The sequence below is a fragment of the Pelmatolapia mariae genome, linkage group LG14, assembly GCF_036321145.2.
Source record: "Pelmatolapia mariae isolate MD_Pm_ZW linkage group LG14, Pm_UMD_F_2, whole genome shotgun sequence".
Taxonomy (NCBI): domain Eukaryota; kingdom Metazoa; phylum Chordata; class Actinopteri; order Cichliformes; family Cichlidae; genus Pelmatolapia; species Pelmatolapia mariae.
This window is the reverse complement of record NC_086239.1, coordinates 9,445,997-9,454,627: the sequence shown is the minus strand read 5'-3', so window position 1 is coordinate 9,454,627 and position 8,631 is coordinate 9,445,997. Positions and strand designations below refer to the sequence as shown.

The 8,631-nt window shown below is 42.0% G+C and overlaps 1 pseudogene; it reads left to right on the top strand.

The window, feature by feature from the left end:
• The first annotated feature begins 925 nt into the window (after positions 1–925).
• On the top strand, positions 926–7,976 carry LOC134641616 (TRPM8 channel-associated factor homolog; annotated as a pseudogene).
• The last annotated feature ends 655 nt before the right edge of the window (positions 7,977–8,631 follow it).

Here is an 8,631-nt window from a genome sequence, read left to right as displayed (position 1 = left end):
TGGCATAAAAGTACAGTCTTCCATGGAAAACTGAACTGTATTATGTGTGTGTTTGGAAATCTGTGGTTTGACTACATGAAAACTTAAGCCAAGGTGAATTTTGGATGGTAATAAAGTTTATATGATGAGTTAAAGATAGATGCTGGCCTTACAGAAAGAAGTTTAAACTCAAATAATTAATAATTAATGACAATATCAATGGAAAGCCCAGGATGTCCTTTATTTAGTACATAAGGACTTAGTAGGGTAGCTCATATAAGTCAAAAGATATTGACCAAAAACCGATGTCTGTTACAGAGGACAAAAATGAATAGGTTGGTTCTCAGGAGGATATAACACATTAAAGTTCTCATTCGCGCTCTCACATTTGAATAACATTTACAACCTTTATAAACGTTTGACTCTGTGGCCATAAAAAGAGCTGCCTCCTTTCAGTGGTCCCTCCCCTTGTTTGTTCCTCCTCTTCTTCGCGTATCTCCTGATATAAGCAGCACCTTTCCCTGGTCTGAATGGCATTCTTTCTCCTGTCCAGTCACGTAGAGCTCCTGATCTTTCATCTCTTTTAAAAATTGTGGTGCTACGGTCTAATACCACAGAAACGCATCTTTCAGGTAACAACCACCCCTGAAAGATGCCTTTCTTGTTAACCCCCCCCAACTTCCGTGTTTTTAAGCTGTGTTTGGTTGTAATGAGATCAGTGGAGAACAGCTTTTTATTTTCTCACCAGCTGCTATTTGACAGTTTGCTGTGTGTCTTGATGTTTAACACAATGGTTATGGTTAGTGAGCCTTTTTATTCCATCAACTTAGCTTAGCATACATATATGTAAGAAAATCTATTAAACCTGATGTGGTAACAACTTCCTCTTTCTGCATCCTAACCTCCACCTCCTTCATTACTCTACAGAGTATAAATCCTCTAAACTATGTCATCTAACCGATCATTCAAAAACCAACATGAAGAGGCCTACACCTCCCTGATGAGAGGCCTGAAGGAGCTGGACCTACAGGGACCTGGTGCTGATTGGAGACCATGCCTTTCCTTTAGCGATAAACAGCCGAGGTCAGGTGCTGATGGCTGCCTCTCTGTACGGCAGTGGAAGGATTGTGGTCCTGGGTCATGAGGGCTACTTGACAGCCTTTCCTGCTCTGGTAGAAAATGCTCTGACCTGGTTGAGAGGTGATGGATCTGATAACCTCTGTGTAGGGGTGCAGAGAAAAGTCATTGCAGTTGCTGATAGCCTCCAAAAAATCTGTCTTCCAAACAAAGGTTATGGGAGCCTTCACTGACAACCTGGGAGTTGATGTTTATGTGACCGATGCCTACAGCGTGGGCTTAGACCCAACAGAGCTGGTGGCGTTTCTGAAAGCTGGAGGAAGGGTGCTGATAGCTGGGCAGGCGTGGCATTGGGCTGCAGATCACCCCAAAGAGAACACACTGCATCAGTTTGATGGGAATAAAGTGTCGGGAGTGGCAGGAATCTACTTCACTGAGCGTTATGGTGGAGAACCTGCCTGTCTACCCTCAGATCCCGTCCTCCTGGATGTCGTTAGCATGAGTGTTTAATATAGCTCTGTTTTACTGCAGATTTACAAAAGTTCAACTTTTTTAAATAATAATTTTTAATTTGAAAACAGTTTTTCTCTAATTGTAACAGTCTTCCTTAAGTTAAATTTGTGATTGTTAATTTACAAACTGCTGATTTTTTTATATGAAGAAATGTGTACAGTTATTCTTAAATCACTTTAATTCTGCGCATGTCACTTTCCTATTCCACTTTTCAAATACAGGACAGGCAGGGATTTCAAGGATGACTTGGAGTTCTTACTCCAGGGGGTTCCAGAGTTCAACCTCCCATCTGATTGTTTATTTTCTGAGGTTCTAGTCCACAGCCCACTAGCCTTTCCCATCGGCACTACCGAAGATGGCCAACCATTCCTGGCAGGAGCCTACTATGGGCGAGGACGGGTCATTGTGGTTACACATGAAGGATATCTTGGAGTTGAGGTGGAGTCAACATTAAATGTTAGTCATAAAATTTCAAAGTCAAAATCTTTAGAGGGTTAGGTATTAGACCTCAGGATGATTTAAAGTGAAATGTGTGTTGATTGGACTTGTCTTTGATATATACGCGATATACAGGTCCTTCTCAAAAAATTAGCATATTGTGATAAAGTTCATTATTTCCTGTAATGTACTGATAAACATTAGACTGTCATATATTTTAGATTCATTACACAAAACTGAAGTAGTTCAAGCCTTTCATTGTTTTAATATTGATGATTTTGGCATACATAACTCATGAAAACCCAAAATTCCTGTCTCAAAAAATTAGCATATTTCATCAGACCAATAAAAGAAAAGTGTTTTTAATACAAAAAAAGTCAACCTTCAAATAATTATGTTCAGTTATGCACTCAATACTTGGTCGGGAATCCTTTTGCAGAAATGACTGCTTCAATGCGGCGTGGCATGGAGGCAATCAGCCTGTGGCACTGCTGAGGTGTTATGGAGGCCCAGGATGCTTCGATAGAAGCCTTAAGCTCATCCAGAGTGTTGGGACTTGCGTCTCTCAACTTTCTCTTCACAATATCCCACAGATTCTCTATGGGGTTCAGGTCAGGAGAGTTGGCAGGCCAATTGAGCACAGTAATACCATGGTCAGTAAACCATTTACAGTGGTTTTGGCACTGTGAGCAGGTGCCAGGTCGTGCTGAAAAATGAAATCTTCATCTCCATAAAGCTTTTCAGCAGATGGAAGCATGAAGTGCTCCAAAATCTCCAGATAGCTAGCTGCATTGACCCTGCCCTTGATAAAACACAGTGGACCAACACCAGCAGCTGACATAGCACCCCAGACCATCACTGACTGTGGGTACTTGACACTGGACTTCAGGCATTTTGGCATTTCCCTCTCCCCAGTCTTCCTCCAGACTCTGGCACCTTGATTTCCGAATGACATGCAAAAGTTGCTTTCATCCGAAAAAAGTACTTTGGACCACTGAGCAACAGTCCAGTGCTGCTTCTCTGTAGCCCAGGTCAGGAGCTTCTGCCGCTGTTTCTGGTTCAAAAGTGGCTTGACCTGGGGAATGCGGCACCTGTAGCCCATTTCCTGCACACGCCTGTACACGGTGGCTCTGGATGTTTCTACTCCAGACTCAGTCCACTGCTTCTGCAGGTCCCCCAAGGTCTGGAATCGGTTCTTCTCCACAATCTTCCTCAGGGTCCAGTCACCTCTTCTCGTTGTGCAGCGTTTTCTGCCACACTTTTTCCTTCCCACAGACTTCCCACTGAGGTGCCTTGATACAGCACTCTGGGAACAGCCTATTCGTTCAGAAATTTCTTTCTGTGTCTTACCCTCTTGCTTGAGGGTGTCAATGATGCAGTCAGGTCGGCAGTCTTACCTATGATTGCGGTTTTGAGTAATGAACCAGGCTGGGAGTTTTTAAAAGCCTCAGGAATCTTTTGCAGGTGTTTAGAGTTAATTCGTTGATTCAGATGGTTAGGTTAATAGCTCATTTAGAGAACCTTTTCATGATATGCTAATTTTTTGAGACAGGAATTTTGGGTTTTCATGAGTTATGTATGCCAAAATCATTAATATTAAAACAATGAAAGGCTTGAACTACTTCAGTTGTGTGTAATGAATCTAAAACATATGAAAGTCTAATGTTTATCAGTACATTACAAGAAATAATGAACTTTATCACAATATGCTAATTTTTTGAGAAGGACCTGTATACATGACTGCCTTTGCTGCTGCTTTCCTTCTTTTATTTTAGAGCATGGCTCCATTTTTGGGAAACGCCATTCACTGGTTGGATGAAGGGCGCAGAGGGGTTGTTGGTGTCATGGTGAATCCTGCACTCAAAGTTCTCAGTGAGTCTGGGCTGAAGTGTGAGAAGACAAACTTCAGGAAAGGCCTCAGCGTGTTTGTGTGTACAGCGTATATCACTGAGCATTTGGAGGAAATCCAAAACTTTGTGGCAGAGGGAGGAGGCCTGCTGATTGGAGGACATGCCTGGTACTGGGCGCAGACACATGCTGGGCAAAATGTACTAACAGATTTCTCAGGTATGAACATGCACTACAAGGGTTTCACAATATACAGAGTAGAAATACTGGTAGGGTTTTTATTTTCCACCTAATTGTCCATGTGTGCTGTAACAGACTCATACATTATAAGGTGTAATATCTTGTGATAAGTCAAGGATCAAAAAAGGAATTTTCTCATTAGTGGAAAAAACAAAGTCACAACATTTCCAACCATATATCTCAGTATATTAAGTCAGACTGGCTTTACTTTCTTTCAGGGAACAAGATCCTGAACCAAATGGGATTGAGCCTGTTAGGAGAAACCGTCAGTGCAGAAACATACAAAGCTCTTGTACCCAGCTGGCCGATTAAAGATACTTACCACTTCTGCCACCTTCTACACCGCTTCGTTGCCCATGTGACTACAGGTGTAGAACTTAGCAAGCATGAGGAGGGATGTCTTAAAAAGCTGCGCAGTGACTGTGATGCTTACTTGCGCACAAAGGCACATGGCTGCTTCTATTACACTCAAGTGTTGGCTGCACTCACTGACATGTTGAAGAGGTCAGGCCTGCCACAGGTGAGTAGAGAAAAAACATTTGAACAACACAGGCTAGTGCCACTGTCTCACTGTATGGCAGCTGTTAACCACTAAGATGTTACACTAATGTCTTCTTTTTTCAAGGTGAGTGACAGCTGCCCTGCAAATACACCAAAAGACCATCTACTCCTCAGTGTGGGATCACCTGTATATGAGTTTTGCCTAAATCCTGAGGCCCTCCTGCCCTACCTCATCAAGGATAATCCACTGATGCCAAACGTCTATAACCACAGGCTCAAGATCAATGTTAACACAGAAGGTCAGATTTCATGTTTGTGGACAAATATGTCAACTGTGGGTATGTCATAACCAGTGTGCAAGACACAGTCAAACACAGAACTCAGTGGGTCAGATTCAGGGAGTTTATTTACAGTTCAAGTGATTTCTCTTGCTTACAAAATCTTCAAGCAAGACAAAACCCACAGTTTCTGTCTACTAAGTATGTAGTAACAGGTAGTGTCCACTAGTGAAATCCCGCACTTCCGATCTTCCCACATGACACAGAAATGGATTCTCCTCCACAAATCTCTCTCTCTCAGAGATTGACGCCCAGTGACACTTTTTTTTTTTCAAATTTGTGTGTGTGTGTTAGATGGGGAAGAGTGGATCAACACTGGTCTCTACCTCTCTCCTGGTATGAGTGCCTACATGGTGATGCCAACTGAGATTATCAACAAGGAGTGGAAGGTGAAACCCAAAAAATTGTGGAATTTAAAGTTCTTTCTCCTTCTGATGACACTACATGTTCATGAAAACCTCAAGTAAGGTTTGCATGAACAGGTGAAGCTCTGTTTAGAAGCTTTTTGGAGTGGTGTTGAGTTATGTTGTGTTGTGCTGCATGGTGTGCCATAACAGCCCCTTAGGTTCTGCCTGTTTGCAGCAAAGGCTCAGTCAATCTAAAGGACCAGCCCCACCTCATTTTTTCCTTTTTTTGTCCTCTAATCTCTGTAGTTTGGAGTAACAGCTCAACCCATCCTTGAAATCTCTTACATGATTGGACGATACTGACACAGGAAATTCAGTCACATCTCTGAACATCTGTTTCAGCATCAGCCCTTCAGCCAATAGAACGTCCCACACAGAACTGTGCCCTCTGTTCACTGCCTGTATTAGTTCAACTCACTCCAAGAACATGTCCCAGTCATCTATACTGTAGGAACAATGTTAAACCTGTCCATACTTTTTAATAGCACACCACAAGAGACAATTTTCACAGCATATATGAACTGCTTTGCACACCACCAGATTCCTGAATGCACAGGGGTCTGTTTTGTCAAAGCCCTGAAATCAAGTGAAGAAAATTTCTTTGTGATAGCTGGATATCTGCAATCAATTAGTCGGTTGTAGTCATTCAGTCACTTAATTTAATGCAGTATTTGCAATGTGCATCTACAAAGTACTTACAACGCAATAATACATTTTCCATTTCATCTACAGATTCAGATAGGCTGTCAAACTGATGACTTACATGACAAGGATGAGCTGAAGAGACCACCACATGTTCATGAGCAGTTTCCTGTTACATCAGAGATGATGCTTCTGCTGCTCTCAGGTGAATGTATGGCTATTCACCCTATGCAGCGAGCTTAACATAACAGGAGATGGTTCCAGGAACGACAGGACACATCGCTTTCAATTCAATTCAATTCAATTTTATTTATATAGCGCCAAATCACAACAAAAGTCGCCTCAAGGCGCTTTATATTGTACAGTAGATAGCACAATATTAAATACAGAGAAAAACCCAACAATCATATCATATGACCCCCTATGAACAAGCACTTTGGCGACAGTGGGAAGGAAAAACTCCCTTTTAACAGGAAGAAACCTCCGGCAGAACCAGGCTCAGGGAGGGGCGGCCATCTGCTGTGACCGGTTGGGGTGAAAGAAGGAAAACAGGATAAAGACATGCTGTGGAAGAGAGACAGAGATTAATAACAGATATGATTCGAGAAGATTTGTCTTTGTGTCTTTAACTGAAGACCATTTTTTCCTCTTTTAATTTGTAAGACTGTGATGACACTATATTTCTTCCATAGTGAACATACAGTAAAATAATACGTAAGCATCAGTATCGACATATTTTGTAACCAAAAACAGAAGTTAGCAACATAGCTTTTCTTATGCTTTACATTCACCATAAACATCTTTCCTTATACGTTCAAATACCCTTTTAAGTAACAGGAAAGTAACAAATCTTACAGAAAATAAAGCTACACATTGATTACTTACAGATTATGGCTCAACAAACTCCCCAACGATGTAAACTGGGCTTAAAGTTGTGCAGCTTGTTTCCTGCTCCAGGCATTTTCCCACACTGCCTGCGTGAACTTCTCCTGCTGCTTATAACACATCACCAAAGGGGGCAGTGTAGTGCACACAAAATAACTAAAGAAGAAGCCACAAACTGAAGGGGTAATACTGCCCACTATTGGGAAACCTGAGAAATGCGCCAGCCAAAGAAACTCAATAAAGCAACAACAGAGGGGCAGAATAATGCTTGTGTCCAACCTGTGGGGGGGACTCATCTATCTGGTGGCTCCACCAAACACAAAAGTGAAGGGGTTGGAGATCATAGTGCAGAAAGCTGTAACTGCTCCATATTATAAGTCTGGTGAGCTTGTAGTTTATAACAGTGCTGTGTACTTTATGTCCATGGAGTTAATGGAAGATATCTAATAAGTACTAGTCTTATTCACTCGGATCACCTTCATTCTGATCCCAAGTGTTTTCAATGGACGATGCAGGTGAAGCAACTTCACTTAAAGTTAAGTAAAGGAAAGGAAACAAAAATCTAGTTAACAGCTTAACCCTCTCGTCTAAAACAGTCCACAAGTTTTGCTTAATTGTTATTATTCAAAGCCTTCAGCTTTTTACACAAAAGTCTGGTTAAAAACTTTAAAGGCTGTTTGAATGGTGTAATCAAATGCATATGTAACGCTGAAAAAAATTAAAGGACCAGGTGTTACAGAAGATTTTATATATTTTTAAACTGCAATGATTCAAAGCATTTTAATAGATCCACTCCTCTCTTTACTCTTTTCAGGTGTAACAACTGCAGCTGAGTGGTCATTGCTGCGCACGGCTCCTGGGCAGAGTTGGAGTTTGAAAACATCGTCCTCACCGTACCATCAGATGCTGTTCGGGGTCTGGAGCGTCCCGACAAGGTGGCCACTCTCTGGAATGAAATGATGAGGGCCATTGCAGATCTGGCTGCCAAACCACACAAATTTCCCCGCAAGGAGCGCTTTGTGACAGATGTGCAGATTTCTGATGGTAAGTGCACTTTGCTTCATGCTGGTAATACCTGCCTTTAGTGGCATGCTCTGTGGAGACACCCAAGGACTTTTAGGCCACCTGATGTTTCTAAGCTTCAAATCTTGCAGTCCTGCTTAGATTCCATTAGAGATTGGATGGCAGATAATTATCTTCAGCTAAATGCTGATAAAACTGAAGTCTTTGCTCCTGAGAAATTTGTTCCCCTCGTGGTTAAAAATCTAGGCCCTCTTGCTTCTTATATTAAACCCTCCATTAGTAACCTTGGTGTTACATCTGACCCAGCTCTTATGCTGGACGCACACGTTAAATCTTTGGTTCGCGCTTGTTTTTACCATTTAAGAAATATTGCTAAGCTGAGTCCCATTGTGTCACGCTCCGAATTGGAAATGATTATTCATGCTTTTGTTTCATCTCGCTTAGATTATTGTAATTCCTAGTTTATTTGCTTAAGTAATGCCTCCCTGGAACGACTGCAGGGTGTTCAAAATGCTGCTGCTAGGCTTCTGACAAAGTATCCCAAATACTCCCATGCCACTCCCCTGCTGATTCAAGTTCAGAGTCCATTTTAAGATTATAATCATGACCTATAGGGCCCTGCATGGCGTAGCTCCAACTTACATCAGTGATCTTCTTAGACCTGAAGCTTTGGGACCCAGATTACTTCACCAGGCTCCTGACTACGGCAGCCCTAATGCTCCAAGCAGTGCAGCTTCGTA